Genomic DNA, 21768 nt, shown 5'->3' on the forward strand with positions numbered 1-21768 from the left:
TTGCCTTTACGTCCCAATTAACTACTTTTACGGTTTTCGGAGACGCCGAATTTCCGGAATTTAGTCCCGCAGGAGTTCTCTTACATGCCAGTAAATCTATCAACACGAGGCTGAGGTTTTTTTTTACACGTTGCTTTACGTCGCACCGACACAGTTAGGACTTATGGCGACGATTGGACAGGAAACAGCTAGGACTGGGAAGGAAGCGGCCGTGGCCTTCATTAAGGTACAGCCGCAGCATTTGCCTGGTGCGGAAATGGAAAATCACGAAAAATCATCTTCAGGGCTGCCGACAGTGGGGTTCGAACCCACTATCTCCCGAAGTGATGTAGTTTAACGTCGCACTAACTCAAACAGGATAGGACTCTGGGTCTCAATTGTAGAAATCTTGCACCAAGGAAATAAAATTATAAATTGTGGTCCACATATGTGGACCCAGGGAATGAAGAGGTCTTCAGGGAGTAGGGTCTGAACCCATCATCTCCCACACACTAACATACAGCTACAATGAAAGAAATACTATTCTTCTAGGCAAAGCAGAGCGAGCAACTCCTAACGGACACACTCTTGTCTGAATACTGCATTCCTAAAACGCAAATTTTATTGCGTTCTGTGTATAAAAACTATATACTGGACACAGAACAGGATCAGAAAGGACAGAGAAAGGTGGCTCCCATGCAGTAGAGAGAGGACACACTTGGTAAGGTATGCAACCTACAGGATAGCTGGTCACCCTCCTCTCTCCTTCGCAGGGTTATTTTGACTGGCCTCCTCGCATAGCGGACGTTCCGACCGCCGCCGCCGCCGCGTCGTACACATTCTTCACGCATGTTTCACACTCTTAGACAACGACGCGCAATGTCACTTTGGCAATCGCTCCAGAAACTAATTACAAGCAACGTTATTTGCATAGGCTTCACCAATGAAACACTAATAAAACACACACACTTCAGGACTCAAATACACAAATCACCATTAAAGAACGTCTAAAGATACTGTAGTTGTAAACTAGCTTCCTTAAAGCCATCAAATTATCATTAAATAAGCCAAGACACTTCAGATATTATATCGCATAAATAAATGCAAAAGGTCGTACCTACACCTGAGTGGTCAACATCTTGGTGGGTCCTCGAGGTCTCATGTTCGATTTCCGACCTTGCCGATGATAATATTATTCTGTCTGAATTTGCAAAGGCTCTCGAGAAATGAAATGCATGACATGGACATAAAAGAAGCTCAAGAAGAAACAATACATACATCTAACAAAAACTAATGGAATGCAATGGATTCTTTAAACTAGTGGTTTTAACGTCGCACTAACTCAGATTTCCGGCCACTATAGGAAAAGATAGGAAGCTGTCGTCATTTCCAGAGCTGCCGATGGAGGAGCTCGAATCCACCATCTCCCGAATGCACAGAAATCGGATGATGTAGGGCATATCGGAGTAGGAAATAGTCCTCTGACGAGGTTGACGTCAGGAAGGGCATCCAGTCTTAAAAACACGCAACGAAGATTCTTCCCACTTCATACCCGGCCCGTAGAGAAACGGGGCAAGGGTTGCACATACATGTCGAAGTAGGAAATACAGTCTCAGAGGAAGTAAATAAACATCAATTTGCATAGTGAAATAACCAATAATGGTAAAATGAACAGGAAACCAAACTCGGAAGGGTTATAATAATAATAATAATAATAATAATAATAATAATAATAATAATAATAATAATAATAATAATATTTTTTTTTTGTTACAGATTATATGAGATTCCGGAATGATGGAATTCTGTCCCCCAGTTGATTTAATATGTTGGAAAGCCAACGACACAGAGTTGCCGCATTTAGACACGCTCAAACGCCAAAGCCTGAACAGATATAAAGAAATTAGAAGTCCTTGAAATGTGGTGTTACTGAGTGAGTTGACCGTGATGTTAGGGGCGCAGCTCTGAGCTTGCATCCGGGAGATAGTGGCATCCCTGAAGATGGTTTTCCGTGGTTTCCCATATTCACGCCAGGCAATGCTCGGGCTGTACCTAATTAAGGCCACGACCGCTTCCTTCCCACTCCTAGCCCTTTCCTTTCCCATCGTCGCCATAACACCTATCTGCGTTGGTGCGACGAAAAGCCAATTGTATCAAGAGTACAAAAAAGTGGTGTTGTAGAAGATTGTTGAAGGTGAGTTGGGTAGATTAAATAAACATAAACAGAGATGAGGAGACAAAGACATGAATATGACAGACAGATTCAAGTATGTTGCCATTGATGCTTTCACGGCCCGTACTTATAGACATGATATGGCGTTTGGGCTTATGCCGTGTCAAGGAAATAAGGTGAAATTCTTTACGTTTCGCTGAGAACTTTGCTCTGCGTCTTCAGAAGAAAATCTCGACTGTCCACGAGAAAGGCTTCTCAAACAACGAGGTTTGAATTTCGACATTCCACTTCTATTATAACGTCTAAATTTAAACCTCATTGTTTGAGAAGCCTTTCTCATGGACAGTCGAGATTTTCTTCTGAAGACGCAGAGCAAAGTTCTCTGCGAAACGTAAAGAATGTCACCTTATTTTCTTGACACGGCATAAACCCAAAAGCCATATCATGTCTATAGATTCAAGTATGTATAGGATGTAATAGTTACATAGAGATGACCAAAATAGTATAAAAATAATGCTATTGGTTTTTTTGGCCCACTCACTACTTTTACAGCTTACGGAGACGTAGAGCTGCCAGAATTTTGTCCCATAGGATTCAATATACCGACACGAGCCCGACGTATTCGAGCATCTACAAGACCCACCACACTGTCAACGCTCTACCGTCTGAGCTACTCAGCCCGACCGTTTATTACAAGATAGGGAGACATGGAGGACTGCATCAAACCAGTCTATCTGATGACACAAACAACAACTAATTCAGAATTACTATCACGTCTAGCATTCCAGAACGTGAAAGGCTTAAAACATAAATACACAAATATACCACTCAACAGGATACCAGACCTGTACCGGATCACGGCAGAAAACAACAGGAACGTTCTTCCTTTATTTTTATTTCTTGCCATTTGTTTTACGTCTCACAGACACGGACAAGTCTTCCGGCAACGATGGGATAGGACAGGAACTGGGAAGGAGACGACCGTGTCCTTGAATAAGGTACAGCCCCAGCATTTGCGTGGTGTGAAAATGGGAAACCACTGAAAACCAACTTCAGGGCTGTCGACAGTGGGGTTCGAACCTATTATCTCCGGAATGCAAGGCCACAGCCCCGCCCGCACGGCCAACTAGCTCGGTTGACATGAACGTGTCGGCTAGCTAAACCTGTCTCGTACTTTATTAATTATTGTGGAGGGTTTCAGGACTGAAACGAAGAAAATTTAGGAGATCAAAGAGAAAACATAGTCCGACTACAAACTTCACACTCTGTCGTGAGAATTAAATCCAGGTTGCACCGACAAACTACCAATGGCCGGGCTGAGTGGCTCAGACGATTGAGGCGCTGGCCTTCTGACCCCAACTTGGCAGGTTTGATCCTGGCTCAGTCCGGTGGTATTTGAAGGTACTCAAATACGTCAGCCTCGTGTCAGTAGATTTACTGGCACGTAAAAGAACTCCTGCGGGACAAAATTCCGGCACCTCGGAGTCTCCGAAAACCGTAAAAGTAGTTAGTGGGAGGTAAAGCAAAATAACATTAAAAATTATTAAAACCACCAATGGCTTAGCACTGAGGAGCCACTCACAACCGGGATTTGGAACTCTACTGATCATATGCTCATCAAATGAGTAACTATATATTCTTTCTTCACGAGTTTACCGAGCTCGATAGCTGCAGTCGCTTAATTGCGGCCAGTATCCAGTATTCGGGAGATCGTGGGTTCGAACCCCACTGTCGGCAGCCCTGAAGATGGTTTTCCGTGGTTTCCCATTTTCACACCAGGCAAATGCTGGGGCTGTACGTTAATTAAGGCCACGGCCGCTTCCTTCCCACTCCTAGCCCTTTCCTGTCCCATCGTCGCAATGAGACCTATCTGTGTCGGTGCGACGTAAAGCAAATAACAACAATCTTCACGAGTTTAAACCTATACTCTTTGATGGGTTCAAATATACAAAACTTCGTTGTATTCTTTTGTTCAGCAGCAACTGGTTTAAGGCTTCATGAACACTCAAGAGAATCCACACTGTAATAAATTTCTCGATAATTTCTGAGGTCGCAGGAGCCATCCTGACTCATTTTGTGTTTCGGCCAGGGGTTTAAGGTCGGATGAAGCCCTTCCTAACGCCATGCATTTTTTTTCAAAATCCGTCAAGATTCGAACCCTGGCTGTCTGACTGAAAAGCTAGCAACTAAGCCCCGGTGATAAATACGCTCTCTTCATTTACTCTCTATGAGAAAAGTCTTCATTTCGCACTTTAATTGAACGTAGGTCAAGCCAGCTGCGTATATAAGTTGGTTTGGAACTCGCATACTGTGCTCGAATCCTGGCGCAGTCGGTTGGCATTTAAGAGTGCTTAAATGCGAGATATTTACTTCAATGTTAAAGAGTAAAATCAGCCTTCCGGTAAAACTTAAAACCTTGTAGTTGGAGGGAGAGGGGGCGATGAATACATACTTTGTTTCAATGAATTCAAAATATGTATACTTTTACAGAGTACGCTGTTGAGACAACTTCAGTAGCACCTGTCTTAGGGCCGCGGTGTGGGCAGCTGACACCAATGGAGAACACGCACTGGAGGTTGCTGTTAAAGCCATTTCCTTGCCGTACGCAGACCAGCTGCACTCGAGTAGGACGTTGTTCCAGAAGATGTGACCATCACGAAAATCGCTTGCATTAATCTCGTAACTTATATCGGCGCCCATTACGTGTCTTATGGTCCATGGAACTGTGCTTGCACTGGGTTTTAATTGGATAATTCAGAAAAAAAACGGAAGTTCATTTCTAGTAATGAAAAAATGAAATGGCGTATGGCTTTTAGTGCCGGGAGTGTCCGAGGACAAGTTCGGGTCGCCAAATGCAGGTCTTTTGATTTGACTCCCGTAGGCGACCTGCGAGTCGTGATGAGGATGAAATGATGATGACGACACACACACACCCAGCCCCCGTGTCAGCGAAATTAACCAATTATGGTTAAAATTCCAGACCCTGCCGGGAATCGCACCCGGGACGCCTGTGACCAAAGACCAGCATGCTAACCATTTAACCATGCAGCCGGGCATTTCTAGCAATTAATTAACGTAACGGTGATGAGAATGAGAAAATACTCACGTCGTTTCAGAACCTTGCACGTTTCGTGGTGTCCACGTAGAAAATACACTTTTATACTTGTGGGCACTAAGAGACATTAGAACACTTTTTCCTGAATGAGATCTTAAGACAAGCGTCTCAATAACTGACCACAAATCAACCATAATTCCATAGGTTGATCACCCATTTAAAAATGACATAATGGTAAAATTTCAGTGTCCACTATCCCACAGTAGGTTTATCGATTTATTTTCACCCTAAACGTATATTCTCATATCATACACGATAACTAAGTACATTAAAAGTGTTATTGGCTATAGAATCAATCAACTAAAATTATTTCAGGAACTTTCACTCAAATGCATTATTCTCCAACATACACAAACCTGATTTCATTCAATGAAGGACAATTCACTATGAATAAATGTTCCATAAATGTTAAAAATAAACATCAAAGCTTATTTCCCTACACAACTCGTTCAGTATAATGTATTTTTTCTCAATAATGAATGTTTGCAAGAAGTGGGTTTAAGTCTCAAAGATACCTTTGAATGGAAAGAGAAACTATTCTTCCCCACATAATTATCTAGCTCGTTAAACAATGCCCATATTAACTAAGACAGTTCTTCCGTACCAAGCAATTACATCACGCCCTTACTCAACTGTTTGTTACTTCCTCCTATGGTAAAGCTAGGCACACTTGCTTTCTACAGCACTTAAATAGTGCAACATCATACAAAGCATAATGTGAAGTGCCTGCCTGGGTTACAGGCTGCGGTAACACAATATTTCAACAATAGTTCCCCACTACCTTCGGTCATTAAGAGGTAGGAAGGGTTTCATTTAAACCGGTTCCAAAGTATGACATCAAGCTTACTACTGCACCTCTATACGGCACCCATAGTCTCGATAGTGCACAAGAACTTACATTGTTTTCAAAGACAGACTTGTTCCATACGAGTTTCAAACTGACGAACAGAGAGAAGAAATACTACCTACCGCATTACCGTCAAAAATATAGCATCTCGGGGGTTCTTTTAATATACATCACGAATAGGCTTCATGCCGGAAATGTGATCCATGTGCTTTACTGTCATCTAGCAAACTGTTTCTAATCAAGAATGACGAGTTGGTCTTCCTACGCCCAATAAAATGGGAATTGACAATGGGAAGACTTTTCCATCCGTCTGGTAGATTGATAAATTGCTACACAAGGGATAGAGCATAGAAAAGAGGAAGATATCATTCCGAATCGGACACCGATGTACTTCAAAGGAGGAAGATCTTGTCTATAAACCTGGGTTCAATTCTTGACTACACTGTTATACTTTTCTTTATTTTATTTCCGTTAGACCATTCACCCAAGAGACCTGGCCGCTGTATAACTCTTCAGATTATTAAAAAATAGTTGCACATATTTCTGTTTACCACACAGAACTCATTTTCATCACCTATACGAGAGGAATATAAACCTACCATATTAAACATCCAAGCTCCACATCTTCGTCTCTGCAATCCTTTCAGCACCTCGTATTTATAGAGAAGTGTTGAGTGTTCATAGCGCCGTTGTGTCAGAGGATTGGCTTTGGTTCAATTTATTTCGCTTATGTGAATCATTTAATAAATTCTGCGTCATTCTCGAACGGTCCCATGATTACATGCCTGCGACTGTCTGCCCAACAAGCCACGGAGAACGGAATGTTATTACTCAACGCGCACACCGAGTAGGAAGAAGCTGTGTGTTTTTTTAAATTTAGCGCCGCCCATCCAAAATAAGCAGAGCATCTAAATATTGCCCTGTTTTATACTTTTGTCATTCCTCGGCGCCAACCCAGCTCGTATAATTAGGACAAGGGGAAAGTTGAGGGGTTTATTTGTAAAAAAAGAAACTTCACGCTGGAATGTGTGTGGATGTTTCCACAGAGCATTAGGAATGAAAAGAAATAGACAATATCCAGTCTGTTTCTTTTTGTCATCACGAATATTTAGTTCTATACTGCGGTTGGCGAACACGGGCTTCATTAAATCACTTCCATTGAGAACAAATGTACGTTAAAGAAACGAGTCTCGATTAAAGAAATTAGCGATAACACACAGCGACCTTGTATGAATGTAAAGAACACGCTGGTCACAAAGTAACGCCGCGATAGACACACCGACACGATAACGATTTCGCAATCAGTAAGAAAATAAAACATGATGATTGATAATATTCGTGCAGGATCTTCAGAGATAAGATAATATCTCACTTATAATAAGCAATTCGCAGAAGAATTCCAAGAGAATAAAATAATCGATGATAAATGTCACATCATCTTCACCAGGAGACTATATTACATCCTACCAATCTCCAGTTGGGCCCCTAAAACCTGACGCAACCAAAGGCACGTCATTCTTTCATCCGCGGAATAACACACCCAAGCGTTGTCAATACATTTAGCAACTTAGTTGTTAGGTCTGACTACTTCAAAATAAATCAGTGACAAAATTAATGACTCTTTCGTAATTCTTAAATGTAATCTAACTTATTTAAGTCCCGTCACCGACAGGAATACCATTTCCTCCACTGATAACATAGCGATTTTTCACTGTTGATTAACCACTTTTCACAATCTCAGCTGACACAGACCACTCGACTCTTCTGAAACTCGCCAAAGAATTATTCACACTTAAGCTGAAATCTAATGAATAAAACTGTCTCTAGTTTGAGATCATTTTCTGATTTATACAGTAATGAGACTTCTGCGTAAATCTTTGTAAATAACAATGTAAAACGATTTAAATCACTTGGAAATGTTTCTACTGTTCGAAAAGAAGTAGTGAGCAAAATTACAAACTTAACGGAAATTAAATAAGTTCTAAAAACCTCGATAAGTCCATAAGTTTTCTAGACAGAAAAACCCAAGAAGGAAAGAGCACTGGAAAGACTCCAGTAAAACTGGCTTAAGCAGGTAAACCCTGGACTCAAGAGCACAACGCTTATAACAATAGCTTTATATCAGGATTGGCTCCGGAAGTAAGAATCAGAAAATGTCTTTATTATTATTATTATTATTATTATTATTATTATTATTATTATTATTATTATTATTATTATTATTCTACCGCGGGTTTGAACTGCGTCGCACATGTGGATCTCGCGCGGTTTTACGACTGGATGCCTTTCCTGACGCCAATCCTATTTGAAGGGTGTATTCACCATTGCGTGCTTCTGTGCTGGTTAGCAGTGTGATGTTTTGTGTGAATATGAAGAGGAATGCGTTGGGACAAATAGAAACACCCTGTCGCCAAGCCGTAGGCATTAACCATACACAGATAAAATCTCCCGTCCTTCCGGGAATAGAACCCGGGGCCTTCTGAACCGAAGACAAGTACGTTGACCATTCAGCCAAGGAACCGGACAAGAATCAGAAATTCACTAAGTTCTTAAATTACTGGCAGCAATGAAATTAGAAAAAAAAAGTACGGAAGTACTATACCTGACGGCTTTAATAAGCCACCTACCTGAAAATTCGAGGTTTTAGCGAGTATTTTTCACTTTAGTGCTCATCTTAGAGATTCCCATTTTCACACCAGGGCAATGCTGGGGCTGTACCTTAATTAAGGCCACGGCCGCTTCCTTCCAACTCCTAGGCCTTTCCTATCCCATCGTCGCCATAAGACCTATCTGTGTCGGTGCGACGTAAAGCCCCTAGCATCTTAGAGACACGGTACTATTCCATATTTTTAGGTATAAAGAAAATTGGAACCGTAATCTCTATGCATCCCATAAAACTACACGTTGGCTTGAGAGCACAGATCGTGTTACGGAAAACGCGGCTGTTGGAAGACCGTCTCGTGTGTATCATCTATTAACATTTAATTGCTCTCCCTTCCTATACTACCATAATGCTAGTCACTTCACGTGCCGTATTATGTGGCACGTACGTGTTACTTTATTAACAAGGGAGCTTACTCAAGGCACTCGTGAGTCATCCAAAGGACCACCAGCACTTCAAATCAACACAGAGCGAACGCAAATTTGGTACTTAGCAGAGGCTCCATTATTATTCATATTATTGTTGTTTCTCGAATAGCCACACCAAATGCTAAAGTGTGCTTCCTCACTTGAGAACTGCCAATTAACGTCATTAGCTTCCTCCAGCACTAATTGACAAAACTGATTCTTCTAATTATCTTCAGACACATACCAGCCCTATGCTATTTCCAACGGTTGTGAAGAACTACAAGGCATATTCTTTCGCAATGTATAGATGAAGCCTACACCTGTACACATTTCACAAGCTACTCTATTCAATTGTGACGAGATTAAGTACAACACAGTCAGAACTGGACACAAGGGATTGAGCATAGAATTAAACTAATTTACCATGCATGAAATATGGCAATGTTCGGAACGAAATGAATCTGCACGAAAGACCGTATAGGATACATAAAGAATGCAGTATCTTGAGTTCATCACTCAAAGCGATCGCTAGATGTTTGTACACAAACACTTCATAAAAGTAGAAAAATATTTAGGTTTTTCTACAGTTAGCTTGTCCTCATTCTATTCTCGGCTTTTACAGCAATTGCAAAATCCTTCCAAATCACGGTTGTTAGTGCATTCGTTCCTATTTCACGTTACGACACGAACCTTGGGTTTAAGCGATAATGCGAGAATAACTTCGCAATCGAGTCTACCTTAACACGTGACATACATCAATTACTTGTTGTCTTATCGGGTTAAGGACTACGCAGGCAACTGATGAAGTAATGATAAGATTATATTTAATCAGGCAATTTTATTGACCTAGGAATAGAAGAAGTTATGAAGGAAGATCCATTAGCTCCAAGAACTGACAGCGAATGAGCAATTGTGAAGAGAGGGAGAAACAGAGGAGGAGGACAGGTTTTCAGAAATCAAAGACTAAACATAAAACGAATACGAAAAAACGTCTGATAAACTGAGGAATACACAGGTAGATCCCGCTTTTCGCGATTTCGGATATAAGAGATTTCTATTTAAACGCCAACTTATACAAAACACGTATTGTGTTCGCTTGTTTTTACTAGCATGTTCTGTTTGCTTGTTTTTAATATGGAACACCACCATCTTATGATCAGGCGCTGAAGCTCTTCTGTGTTCGCGCATTCTCATGCGCCTTTCGTTGCATTTGTCAGAGAATTTTAACAAAGATTATCTTACGCCTTTGAACCAGGAAATATTGTGGAAACCACAACAAAAATCATGGTCGAGGCTTTCCAGAAGATCGACAACGCAATGACCAATTTTAAAGACAACGTGATCCTGTGAGAAGTGCTGAAGTGAAAAGAGAATTTGAACATGTCCTGAAATATTACAAGAAATTGTATAGTCAGAAAGCGAAGAAAACAATCCCGCCGATTGTAAAACTGTTGTTTTTCGAAACATGACATTTAAAACGACTGTCCAAAGCCCGCGGAAGACTCCACTTCAACTCAAATTGCAACTGAATTATTTTTCAAAATCCCACGAGTCCAACGAGAGGAACTAAAGTTACTTTAATGTCATCAGATTCGTCGGATGTAGATAAGCTAAAAGTAGTGATATAGGTGAATAGTATTGCATTTCCTTACTTATATTCTTTTATTTGCAGTATTTTGAGTTCCTGCATTAGGTTTAATCATAACTATACAATTTAAGAAATGACGTGTGCGATGCTTTACTGTAACTGTCATTCCAAAACTTCCATATTCAAATAAATGAATTTACTATAGAACTGAACATTTACCTTTGCTTATTAAGTAGTCCCAACTTCGCAGAACGACCTCACACGCATAACGAGATCGCCCTGTTGGAAGCCGCAGGCAATATTTAATATTTTTACCATTATACCCATATATCGGATGTTTAGTTATGTTTTCTTCTTTCCCTTTGTGCCGTTACGCGTCGGGGCATTTCAGCTATTTACTAAAGTTTCTTCTGTCGTGCGCTATTCTCTGAACATCACCCAGGGTCTTCCCTCGCTTACTGATCAGTCCCAAGATGTACTCGTCCCTTTCAAATAGTGGCCTCCCTCGTGTTGTTCTTCCTGTTGGTCGGGCTCGCCACACCTGCTTCGCTTTCCTTTCATCTTCCATTCTGTCTAGGTGACCAATCCAGCCCAATCCTCTCCTCTCAATGACACCCATTCTTGGCTCCTGTTGAAGCTTATCTCTCACTGTGGTGTTTCTCATGTGTTCTCTTCGAGTTTTCCCGGCAACTTTCCGCAAATATCTCATCTCAGCGGCAACCAAACGACTCTCCAGTTTTTTATGCACTGTCCAACTCTAACTCTCTGCACCATGCAGGAGGGTTGGCAGGTACACGGCATGATATACCCGCATTTTTGTGTTTCTAATAATTTCTCTCTTCCCTATGATTGTGTTTTTAATACCATAGTAAACTTGATTAGCTTTTCTAATTCTGTTGTTTATTTCTGTCTCTAATTTTCCATCCTCTCTGAAGATGGTGCCCAGGTACTCAATTTGTTCTACTTGCTCAATATCCTCATTGTTCCACTTGATCTGAAGCTGTACTTTTCTCCTTTGGTGAACTGCATGACCTTGGTTTTGCTCGCATTCACTTCCATCCCACGGTCCTGGAAGGCATAAACCAATTCAGTAAGAGTTTGTTGGAGATCCTCCTCTTTCCCAGCCAAAATCAGAATGGCATCTACATAGACCAAGAATTGGACATATATTGCTCTCATGTTCCAGTTGCCAACCTTAATTCGTTTAGTTCTTTTACACTGCTTAATGACTTGGTTCATGAAGATCACAAAGAGAAGAGGGCTCAAGCTGTCACCCTGCTTTACTCCCTTCGCCATTTCAAATTCCCTAGAACATTCACCAGCTATTCTTATCACTCTCTGGACTCTATTGTACATGCTCCTAATGCGGCATAAGAGAGTCTTGGTTACCTTTTCCTCTTCAAGTGCTGCCCAAAGCTGTTCCCTGGGGACCGAGTCAAATGCGGCCTTTAGGTCGACAAATGCAGCTAGAACATCTTCCCACAACTGAGTCGTTTATCTATAACGGTTCTTAGTATGTATATATGGTCGTGTGTTTGTCGATTTGGCCTGAAAGCACACTGTTCTTCTTCCAAGTTTTCCTCTACTTCTTTTCTCAGCCTCCTCTCCAGTATCTTTCCGGCCATACTGCAAAGACAAATTGCTCGATAGTTTGCACAGTCCAGAGTGCTGCCTTTCTTATGGATAGGAACAATAATGTTCTTCTCCCAATCCTTTGGAATCTTCTGAATGCTCCATACTTGTTGGCATATTCTAGTCATCCATTTCACCACAGCCTCTCCTCCATACCCCACCTTTATTTCAGGGATAGCCTCTCTTACTTCACTCTGCATAATTGTCTCCCCTTCTTCTAGTTTTTCTGCCCCATTACCGGAGTCGTTTTGTGAATTCTAATCTGCACGGAACACGTCTTCATAATTTCTCCACGTATCAATAATGTCTTGTGGCCTCGTTTGTATCTTCTGGTTCCTGTCTAATGTTTCTGGTTCTCTATCCAATGTTGCCTTGGAGGGATCTTAGTATCTTCCAAAACTTCTTCTGATTATTTCTGCATTCTGATTCCTTTTCCTCACCAAATTCCTGCCAGTTCCTTTCTTTTGCCTCTTGTACTTGTCAATTAGCTTCATTACGTGCTTCAACATAATCCCTCAGTCCTCTACCCTTCTTGTTCCCATGTACTCCTTCCATGATGCCTTCTTCCTCCTTACACCTTCCCTGACTTCCTCAGTCCACCACTTTGTTCGTTTCCCTCGTGTGTTTACTGTAGTTTTCCCGTAGACGTCTTCTGCTACTTTGATAATATTCGTCTTAAATTCCCTCCATCTCTCTTCTAAGTTCCAGCCTCTCCTCTTTCTCTTTGCTGAAGTTTTCCCCCAAACTTCTGAACATAATTCTGCCTTACCTCTTCCTCTATGAATGAAGAAATTCTTACTTTCTCGAATCGAAGATGAGAGGGTGTGGGTGTAACTTTAAACCTTGTTTTCACAACCAGAAGCCGATGTTCTGTACTCATTTCTGCACCGCGGAAGACCCTTACATCTAGTGCTGCATAAGTTATGTTCTTGGTGCAACTCTTTGCTCCTCGGCCTACTGCCTCAAAAATTATTTTATGGATACTTTTATGGGGGGAAAACGTGGTGCCAATCCTTAGCTCGTTACAATACAGAATTCCAACATTTTTTCACCATTGGCATTGATGGTACGTTCTGCTCCATGTTGGCCCATACATCCATGTCCTCGACGTAAACTGTTTCCATTCCTAGCATTCCAGTCCCCCATCACAATAACATGTCTACTTCTTTCCCTGGCTTTGTCTATAGCTTTTTGCATTTGATCATAGAATTGCTCCTTATCTACTTCTTGCATATCTTCACTGGGGACATAGACCTGCACTAGCGTAATACTTTCTTCTAGTTCCACATAAACTGTGATAAGTCTGGAGTTAATAGGTTCCCATCCTGTCAATTTGTTTCCCACTGCTTCGGACATAATGATGGCCACTCCTTTTGTCCGTTCATTCCTGCTTGCTCCTGAGTATCTCATTAGTCATTACATGTCCCTTATCCAAATTTATTTGGCCACTACCTTTTCTCTTGGTTCCACTGACTCCAAGAATGGCAAGCTTGTACTTCTCCATTTCTTCAACTATTTCTACCTCCTTCCCTGACAGCGAAGTCACATTCCAAGTACCAATTCTCATATACCGTTTCGCGCCAGGTTGTTTCCTTGATATCCGCCCGGCTACTCTCATATTTCTCTGAATAGTTAATTTCGCTCCACGTGGGTTATTAGCCCTACGGAAGCTAGCATGATGAGGGGGCTGCCCTCTTAGCTGTCATGAGAGCCCATTTTTTGTCAGGGTATCTTCCCTTAGCCGTTGGGAGTCCTCTCCCTATCTGCAAGGCAGCAGTTTGTGGTTCGCAGTTCCTCTGCCTACTCCGCCGTTGAGGTGTTTTCAGGATTCCTTCTTCCACCGTCGTAGCCACTGACTGCCAACTTCTGATGAATTTATGTGCCATTTTCTGCCAAAAGGCTTCATCTGGCCTGTTTGGTTACGTCTCATGACAAAATAGCCAAACCTGGATCAACAGGTGACAGGTAGGATTTTAGAAGAAAAATGATACACTAAGTGGAACTGTTCACATTACAGTGCCCACAAAGGGTTTGCACATTCTCGTTTAGTGCACTTCTTATTTTCCTATCTGTATGTACGTACATTGTACATTACAATGAGTTTATACAGAACAACATGCAAACAAACGCATAAATTTGGTAATTTGGGATACTGAACACTAAACTATCGTTCATTATGTGGCATATCAATACCGCGTATAGCCACCTCGCGCCCCTGAGGCATGCTTTAATAAGACGAGGCATACTCAGCACCAAAGTATCCACCTTGTTTTGGGGTCGATTACCCACTCTTGGACAGCAGCTTCAGTCAGATGCTAAATGTTAGCAGAATGATTAGGACAGAGGACAATTGCACTCATCAGTTCACACCATACATGTTCAACACAGTTCATGTCCGCAGAATATGCTGGCCACACCATAAGCTGTATCCCATACGCGTAAAGGGAACCGACTGATCACTCGGGCTAGATGGACACGAGCATTATCATTCACTAATGTAAAGCCCATCCCAAAACATAACGGAATCACCTTGCTGCTGACGATGGCGCATCAGGAAAAGGGACTAACTACTTTTTTACGGTTTTTCGGAGACGCCGAGGTGCCGGAATTTAGTCCCGCAGGAGTTTTTTTACGTGCCAGTAAATCTACCGACACGAGGCTGTCGTATTTGAGCAGCTCCAAATACCACCGGACTGAGCCAGGGTCGAACCTGCCAAGTTGGGGGTCAGAAGTCCAGCGCCTCAACCGCCTGAGCCACTCAGCCCGGCAATAATAATACTGATGGGTGCAAACAGGAGTAATGGTCACCTAGCAGGCTCACCCAAGAAACAAATTCTTTGACCAAGACAAGAGAACCTGATAAAAGCAGACAGGAAATAAGAGACATTAAAGAAATTAAGGGCCTACTGAGACCGTCGATAACGATACGGCAGTGGCTCCTACGAGTTCACATCACTCCATTTCTAGTACATCTTCACTTTGGTGTAGCATTAAATAGATCAAGGAGTAACCAATCAAAACTCTGTTCACGTGCGATGTTCCGTTGCATTTCCTGTGTTACCGGTATGGAGTTGCAAGGTTTACAACTAACAACTACATGCCCATGTAGTGGCTTTTCGAAATAAGTAATGTTGACATTCGCTGCTCACAGAAGCCTTTCTGTGTATGGTCTCAAGACCAACACAGGATTGTTAAAGAATGAACGTGACAAAATAGGTAAACATGATGTTGTAAGGTAGAGTGTATTGGCACACACTCGAACCACGATCGCTAGTGTACACTCAAGACTTAAATTAGGTGTTAGTAGAATGAAAAATAAAACCTGTGCTAAATATACCGTATATATAACACTTTCAGCGTTACTCAACAGACAAAGCTGAGTATTTATTTTAACTTCGCTACTGTTTTCCACTGGTTGTGCATTCTCAAAATACACAACACGCACGAACAACAGACAACAGTGAGTTCTCCACATTCCAAGCAAGTGATGAGGTAGGTTTGCATGCCTCCACTCCTTCTGATCTTCAACATCCGTCCACATGGTCGTTTCTCTCTAGGAGCTCACAACACATTGAGATCTACAGCCCTGGATACAAAATGCGTTTATCCCTTTTTTTTCTAGTGGTTTAACGTCACACTAACACATGGAATGATTTCGGTTGGGAAGAAAGAGGTCGTGGCCTTAAGGTAAAGCCTCACAATTTTCCTGGTTTGAAAATGAGAAACTACGGAAAACCACCTTCTGGGCTGCCGACAGTGAGTCTCGAACACACCACCTCGCGAATGCTAGCTCACAGTTGTGTGTGTATTCTATATAGCTGCTGTACTATTCTGATTAGTGCATTTTTAATTTCTCGTGGGAAAAACTGCTTCCGGTGCGGTCATTAGGTAACATACCAGCATTCACATGAACACACAGTAGGAGAGTTCTCAGTACATGGATCCTAATGATATCTCATCCCAAAAGGTATACACAGTTGCACATTATACTTCTTCCTGGCCTTCTTGACACCTGAGGTGGATCTGACCCAATTCTACGGCAGGGCGCCCTTCTTGACGCCAACTGTATGTGAATGGATGGATTCACAATTGTGTGTTCCTTTGGTGTGTTTCTATATCAGAAGATAAATGTATTAAGACGAACACAGGCACTCAGTCACCGAGCAAGAGGAACTAACTACACGCAGTTCAAATCCGCAGCCCGGCCGGGAATCGAACCCGGGGCCCTCTGAACCTAAGGCCAGTATGCTAACCATTCATCTAAGGAAGCGGATTCCGCTATATATTCTCTATCAGTGATTAATTTACCAACGTGCTAAGTCCTCAGGGTTGTTATTGGTGTTGCTGCAGTTTCTCAAGGGGGCAATCACCGTTGTAACTGGCCACAGGTTAATGATTATAATAAGACGAAAAGAAGAAAATTATACTTAATATTGTCTTCCAGCCTTGAAGAAAGATGATGTCTAAAATGGGAAGAGAGCATAGATAATCCACAAGCCGTGAGCTCTTTCGAGTGTTAAAACCTGTTATCGTTACCCAGAGTACACAATTAAGAGGCAAGCTTCAGCAACATGTTCCTTTAGTAGCCTCTCACGGGCTCTCTTCGCAGTTACTGGTTATCCGTGACTGAGAGTGAAGAGTTTCCTTTTCTTTTCATGCTAACCGCGACTGGGAGAGAAGAGTTTTATTCATTCATGCACGCATAAATTCAGTTCAATCATTCATTCATTCATTCGTTCGTTCACTGTCATTCATCCACGCAGCCATTAATTTATTCAATCCATGCATAATGACTGTTGAATGTGGAGGAGAACTCAGTACAGACTTATAAATATTTACCTGACTTCAAGCTAGTAGCCTCTTACGGAAGGCGAAGTACACCTTAGATATCTTCGAACCCCAACTCACATTATTAAATCGTGTTTACTGCTTGTTATGCATTAATCTGATAGACGACAATAGTTTTATTGTTCATAGAACTTTCAAACAAGTGAGTTTGTTGGATTTTAACATGTGCAAAATCTTCTCTTCGTGTGCCTAATTTGAAATCTCCAACAATTATCTCATAAATGTACTTTTTGTTCAAAGTTTTAGGCTTATGAATTTGAACAAGAAATCCAGCAATACTACACTTCGTCAAGAAACTTTTAGAGTATTCCGGAGGGGAAAAAATGTGAATTAAAGTTACAACGGTTACTTTGCTAAACTTATACCAGCTCTAGAAGAACTCTGCCCACTATTACCTACTTAGCTCCCGGTCATTAATTTCCACATCCCAGACGAGTCCCGTTTACCTACTTCCCGGACAGCTCCCGAGCGACTGATGCGCCCATTAAAAATCAAGCTATTATTCTAAATTAAGCTCATTTCTCTTTCATGTTCGTAGATAAATACATAAAAATAACAAACTGTAGTGTTCTATACTATGGCTTACGATTTATCAGATTCGTTTCCTATTTCTCTTTATCAAAGAGAGCAAAGATATATATATATTTGCTAGTTGCTTTACGTCGCACCGACACAGATAGGTCTTATGGCGACGATGGGACAGGGAAGGGCTAGGAGTGAGAAGGAAGCCTTAATTAAAGTACAGCCCCAGCATTTGCCTGGTGTGAAAATGGAAAACCACGGAAAACCATCTTCAGGGCTGCCGACAGTGGGGTTCGAACTTACTATCTCCCGAATACTGGATACTGGCCGCACTTAAGCGACTGCAGCTATCGAGCTCGGTAAAGATATATTTAATTTGTAACCAGTTCGAAATGCATTTTAACGATATTTTGTCAAGTATGTTTCTCTTGCCCTCTTCTTACAACGAACATCTGTGAAACGTTTCATAGCAAGTTCAATAAATAGTTAAATGCTGCCCATCCCAACATTTTCTATGTTCTGGATGCATTAAGATATGCTAATGGAAACAAGGAAAAAAAGAGAAGAAAACTCGCAATCAGAGAATATCATTCACGTTCAAACAAGAAAAGAGACAGAAGTTCGTTGAAGATCTCGATCAACTGAGTGCTGGTGGCATTGCAAAACTCAATATTTTTTGCCTAAAAACATGCCTGTTTAGCCCAATTGCAGTTTCATGACGAACAGTGGAAGAGAACCCTGTTTTATGTTAACGAACACAACAGATGCACCATAACACCATATCTACCGATTTTGTGTTGGTAATGGCAGGGGGCAGTCTAGGATGCAGCCGCTCGGACTGATTGGAGATTAGACTGCACAGCACTCGGAACACAAAACTACTATCTGCCACAAAAGTAAATTCAAACCATTTAGTTTACTCAGTGTCTTTCTTCGAAACAACGACTGATATGAAAAAATAACTTGATAATCCATTGTACGTATTCCTTGACCTGAAATTCGAATCAAGACCATTGCGCTAGCCAGACAACCTCTACCCCTTTTCCAATAATAATAATAATAATAATAATAATAATAATAATAATAATAATAATAATAATAATAATAATAATAATAATAATTCATCCCTGTCATTTCTGGGATCGCTGGAACAACCCTGAATCTGAGTTTCCGGTCGGTTGGCAAAGACCGGATGCCCTTCCTGATGCCGCGTGATGTTTTAGCTGAAAATTCCGCTTCAGATCCGCAGGGATTCGAACATCAACCCTCTGTGTGGAGAAATTAGGTTGTACAAGTTAAAATGATCAGTGACTGATTGTTTTAAGAGGAAGAACAACTGGGCAATGCTCAGTCACTTGTAATCATTCGAACTTTCACAACCTAAATTATCCCAAGTTCAAAGTAGCCAGATCTAATATTATACATACCTGCCAACTTTCAAAAAGAGAAATCCGGAAGATCGTAACGCGGAAAATTTGTAACAACACGCGCATGCGACGCAAAAAGGATGGCAAAGGGGGGGGGGGGGGGAGATTATAAACAATACTAATACAAGTAAAATATATGTTATGATCACCCCTGAAATTAAATACTTACACAAAGTTACATCTTGAGTGCTCATCCGTTTCCACTTAACACTGGGAACACTTTCCGTGATCGTATAAAACAAGGAAATTACGAAGAATATGCCTCCCTAATAGACTGATAATATCCTTTCTTAATTTCAAACACTGCATCTCGTATTACCAGCCGCTGTCGAAAGTCAAGCAAATCCGATCTGACACCAGAAAGCGAAACAAAGCGCGGGTATTCAAAATCCGTACATTTTACGGAAAAACCGGAATACTTGGGAGGTATGTATTAATATCCAAGTGGCAGTGGCGGCGCGTTCTGTATGTACAGCGGTTCAGTGAACCCCCTAGAAATAAGGTAGATTACTTTTAGTAACATGGTTTATCAAGAGCATATTCCTTTAATTAGCTCTGCATATTCGCGCACTTAGCGATAATTTTTACATCTACACTCGGTTGTTCTCCGGAACCAGGGAAGAGGTTCAACTGCAGGACTGCGGACGCGGGGCCGTGAGGCGTAAGGAGGGTGCGCAAGGCGAGGGGCTAAGAGGAGCAGCGATAGACACGACTTACATCGAGCAGTCCCGAAATTATCCGAAGCACTATCACAGTGCGCGGTAAAAATTTGCTGTAATTAGAAGGTTTTTGAGGGATTTTAATTTCATGATTTTGCGATTCTGAGGCAATTAACCGCAATGGGCCAGAATATTTTGGTAACTACGGTTTGTATAGCATCAATAGGCATACGTAGCCAAAGTTAAAATAATTAATGAAACTTTTCATAAGTAATACGCGTTTTATGAAAAGTAAACAGCAAAATACGTCAACACATAAGCAACAGTAGTCTGCCTAACACGTTCTCGAAGCAGTTATTCCTACGCAAGCAACGTCTTCAAAATCAGAGGAAACTGGATCAGCTCAAAGTAATTGCACCTCATTCTCCATTGCTTTGGTAACTTCTTCGAACTGCAGCTGTGTGCCTTCAAAGGAAAATCACGTTGCTAATCAAGTAATGTCACTATTTTACAACTAATTAAACATCAATTAACAATAAATCTGAACACGTTATTTTCCACAGCAGTGAACCCCCAAACGTTTAATTCACGCGCCGCCACTGCCAAGTGGACAGATGACCTGGAAGTTAGGCCCCTTAAAACAAAAAACACCATAATCTAATTATTTGCAGAAGCAATGAAACCGATTTCCAGAAATTTAAACACGAAGCAAAGTTCCATCGTTCGAACATGTTCACATTGCCCATAAGAAATACTTGTAGACACTTAAATATCAGGATGAAATTCTATAATTTCAAATTGGAAAACAGATTGGAAATTAAACGAAAGCTAGTATAATAATAATAATAATAATAATAATAATAATAATAATAATAATAATAATAATAATTGTACCGGGCGGTACACCTCCACGCCGCTAAGTTAAAATTTGCGCCAGTTGAAACTCCTCTGCTGGAGGAAGTCCGAACTTTATCGACGATATTAATTTTCAAGTTTCTCAGAAGATGTCACTACTTGGAAATTTTGGAGTTTTTGAACTGTGTCACTTTTGATGTATTTTTGTTTTACCGGTAGTAAGAAGTGTGAACTTCCTCTTCTAGAGGACACTACTGAAAATCTACTATGGTGCACCCTAGTGCCATGTGAAAGAACTGCTTTTTGCAGAAATTTTTATTTCAAAAGTTTGTTTCTTGTTAAATTTCTGTCTGTTATTGTTTAAGTTGGCTGTATACCCCTCTCTTTCCCCTTGTTTTGTATTTAGCCAATCCCGAATTTCTTTAAGTAATTTCTGACCAATCTGATGTATCTTCCCCCAACTTGAATATGCTGCTTATCCCTAACCAATAAAGTGATTGTGGGCGGGTGTTTTCTTCCCCGAAACGCCTCGAACTTTCCGCGAGAGTATATAAACTGCTGATTTTAGGGTCTCGGTGCCACTTCTGTTCCAACTTTTAGTGTGTAAAGTACATAGCAGGGGGCGGGAAGCGCCTCATTCTTCGGGCAGCAGCTCAATAACCAGGTAATGGCCTTTTAATATCTTCTTTTCTTGCTAGCTCAGCAGTTTAACTCTCGGGGCGGGTCCGAAGAGTTTCCACCATGTAACCTTTCCTAAAATGTAACTACTCTTAGCGTTTATTCTCTTTTAAAGCTACAAATTGGGATAGAGAGTGCTTAACCCTCTCGAGCTCCCACTCATATTGCTTTGAGGTGAACTTATTTCTCACAACCGATTCTTCCTTAATGTAATGTAAATTGTTCTTTTCTAAAGTCACCTCTGTAGTATGGGATTAGCCCTTGCATCAGTGGCCTAGAGCCAAATTAGGTTTTGAAACAAATACATTAGGAGTGCAGATCGCCTCCTCTCAAATTGTTATTTTAGAGGTCATGTAATTAACCTTTTTCATTTAAT

At 41.2% G+C, this 21768-nt stretch overlaps 1 protein-coding gene across 1 annotated transcript in view; it reads right to left on the reverse strand.

Annotated features, from left to right (window-relative positions):
• Window positions 1–21768, reverse strand: part of LOC136864765 (serine/threonine-protein kinase 17A) — a 218799-nt gene that overhangs the window by 76484 nt on the left and 120547 nt on the right. The gene's annotated exons all lie outside the window — the stretch shown is intronic.

Source organism: Anabrus simplex, chromosome 2 (genome assembly GCF_040414725.1).
Source record: "Anabrus simplex isolate iqAnaSimp1 chromosome 2, ASM4041472v1, whole genome shotgun sequence".
In the NCBI taxonomy this organism is placed as follows: domain Eukaryota; kingdom Metazoa; phylum Arthropoda; class Insecta; order Orthoptera; family Tettigoniidae; genus Anabrus; species Anabrus simplex.